The sequence below is a fragment of the Idiotropiscis lumnitzeri genome, chromosome 3 (assembly GCF_059441095.1).
Source record: "Idiotropiscis lumnitzeri isolate Australia: NSW breed Sydney's pygmy pipehorse chromosome 3, RoL_Ilum_1.0, whole genome shotgun sequence".
NCBI lineage: Eukaryota > Metazoa > Chordata > Actinopteri > Syngnathiformes > Syngnathidae > Idiotropiscis > Idiotropiscis lumnitzeri.
Window position 1 is genome coordinate 32,213,430 of NC_142393.1, and position 3,130 is coordinate 32,216,559.

At 38.8% G+C, this 3,130-nt stretch overlaps 1 protein-coding gene across 1 annotated transcript in view; it reads left to right on the forward strand.

The window, feature by feature from the left end:
- Nucleotides 1–271: 271 nt before the first annotated feature.
- The window catches only part of LOC148340939 (muscleblind-like protein 2a), a 63,176-nt gene continuing 60,317 nt past the window's right edge, over nucleotides 272–3,130 (forward strand). The window contains exon 1 of the mRNA XM_088289490.1: nucleotides 272–479. The gene's annotated coding sequence lies outside the window, so the exon portion shown is untranslated. The remainder of the gene's footprint in view (nucleotides 480–3,130) is intronic.

A 3,130-nucleotide genomic window follows, 5' to 3' on the forward strand; every position in this document is an offset into this window, starting at 1 on the left:
GTTGGACTGATCCATGCTTAAAATAGGGTGGTAATATCTCTCTCATTGGTTCAAAGTTCATTTATTGGCCCATAGTGAACTAAGTGTGTAAAATTTACTACACCGCTCATTCATCAATAGTCTGAAATGATGTTAATATGTGGGTAATTATTGATTACTAATGAGTTAGTACAATTTTGACGCGTGGGACCCGTCCCCTGCGTGACGTACATACTCGCGTCCACGAACTGTCAAAATCGCTTGTTGCTTCCTCCTGAGCCTTAAAGTAGTGCGCGAGCTAGCGACCCATACGAAATTCACATTACTAGAGCACACCTGGAACGCTCCCAAAAAGTTACCTGTCGCAAAGCAGTGAGAGGTCAGAGGATGCTCACGTTTGCTTGATCATCGTCATTCGGCGGGCCGCTACTCCCGCACCTCCGACCGCCTTGCAGAGTAGCGCCGCCACGCGCAGCTGGATGTGACAGGTTCGCCATCAAGTAAGAGGAAAAGGCAAATTAGCTTAGCCGTTTGCTGCTTTGCCATTGCTCTAAACATCTCTGTTCGTGAACCGCCCACTGGGCGCTGATAATAGGTAATGGAACAAGTGAAAGCAAACATGTGACACTCGTATTCACTTTTGTCGAATTGTATAAAGCCACCATCGATATCTAGCAGGTGCTTTGGTGCATTAGGTTCTCAATGATCAACATGTTGTTGGCTATTCTGACATACTATTTCTGATGCAAAGTCCCACGCAATGTACTAATTAATTAGTTACTACATGTTTAATTGTTTTTTAAAATAAAATAAAAACGCTACCGTGAACACCATAGCGTTCACACCTTGCTCATGTAAATAAGTTTTAATTTTAAGTGCAACGAATCTTCTTGAAAATGGTATTACTTTATATCTATGTGTGAAAATTGAAGCACGTGAAACAGTTAACAAGAAGATAGATAATGCTCCATTCACCAACAATGCTGTCTGCAGTGCACAGTGCTGTTTGGGGAAATTAGGATTGCTTGTCAAATACAGTAAACAGTCCATGCTGTAATTAAATTGACTTCAGATTTCAATACAATAAATGATTCAGTCAGTGTAAATGAAGTGTGTGATAGAATGGATTTAAAGCAGAAGGTAACACAACTGCTTCATAGTTGATCACCCGAATAATAGAACAAAGCAGCTGCTTTTTCATTGATCTGCGTTTAATGGTTTAATTTCTGAGCCTGTTTTTTTTTGGAGGGGGGGGGTCATGATCAGCCCGCCATTTTTTCTGGTTCTATACATTTTGAGGGACATTCTCACATATATTTATTTGGTGCAATTAGCCATAGTTTTGAGAATATATTTTTTTCTATTTGGCTGTAAAGCCGCTTCAGTTCCCAGAATTTCTAAATGAAATTACATTTGAGTGAGCCAGGCAAGCAGAGGTCAAACAGGACAGCGACAATATGAGGGGAGGGGATACTATAAGGGAAGGAAGTGGCTAAGCTTGTGTATACACAAGGCTTTTGTTTTCTGTGGGGTTTTTTCCTGCTGAAAAAAAATCTATTTTGGAGATAGGCGGTCAGAAGGTAACAGGGGTAAATTGGACAGGAGCTAGAACTATAATTTGACATTATTTAGGAATTAAATGAAAGAAATCTACAAAGATAACATTTTACTCTGCTCCCAAATAGTGGGCACTAGATTGTGTGTTCACGCCCTCTAATTGTCCGTACTGTTGGCAAAAGGTTTTAAAGTTGTGGTCAAAGCCGTTTTTGAATGAAGGTTTTGAACTCTAGATAGCTCTGCTGTTTTTCACCATGGAACACTTGGGAGAGCATTGCAAGCGGAAAAGGAAGTTTGTAGTCATGGAATTGGAAGTAATAGTAGAAAATGTACGCAAAATTATTACTGACTTGCAGAACTAAATCACTCACTCTGCTAATTTGGGGGAAGACAGCAGCTGCTTAAAACCATTTTTTTAACTCAATTTGCCATGAGTGTGTGGCAATTGGATAGCCTGTTTGAGGTGCCGCCTGGTCATTGTTACACACAGCTGTGCTGTTTACCCCTGCCTTTTAGACATAATATTTAGGGACGCAAAGTCAGCCATTGCAGTTCGTTTCATCTTTATTAAATCACCTTGCGCATGGAGACAGCAACACTGCCTCTTAGTGGAAGGAGGAGGGATGGCCTTTCTACAAATGAGAATATAGTATATCAAAGAACTATGTGTGTAAATATGTCAAAACGGCGTGATCTTTGTGTCAAAAATATATGCGTGTCCTCTCATTCACAAACACACACATGACAATTCACATGCGATTAAATATTTGCAAATGATGAGTCATGATAAATGCACACACGCCGATTAAAAAAACAAGTGAAAATCGTACATATTTGTTGATCTGAAATTTGCAAATGTATTTTATTTTTGTGAAGCAGTTTGACTCAAATCTCGTCCCATACACAAAAATGAGCCAAAACAAAATTAAATACAAATGGGCACTTAAAACAAATTGCACAATGTGATGTACACAAACTGTACACAAGACTGAACAAAAAACACAAACAAAACAAGGCGCCCTGGCCTCGCTGGTGTACTCGCACGTTGGGGTTCTAGCACATAAGACAATAACCATTTAAAATAAAGATTTTTATGACAGGCCCTATGTGGGTTCAAAGTTTCACAAGATTTTTTCTTTTTACTATTTCTCTGTAAACAAATGCATCATCACAGAAATAGCATACAACAAAATAAAAAGCTTTCAATCTCTTTTAATCTTAATCATGTTAAATTTAAATTTATTTAATTTATTTTAAATAAATTTTCATCTTAAACATTTTTAGATGAAGCACGCAAAGTTTGAAGGATAAATCAGATAAATCCTCCAGGAGAGTTCGTTAAAATATGACCTCGATAAAAGGCCCAAAAATAGTGACAAATTCCAAATTACATACAAAATGGTGGACTTCCTGTAAGATTAAGCGCATGGCTAAAAAATATGTTTTTGTAGGTCTTAGGCCGTACGTACATAACCTTATTTTAGTGTTTGTGTTTGTTGAGGTCTTTATCTGAATTCAGCGGCCACTTGCGCTCATGCCAATGAAGATCCATGCCCGCCTGCTGCCCGCTGTAGCCGCCGTATGCCTCCTGAGA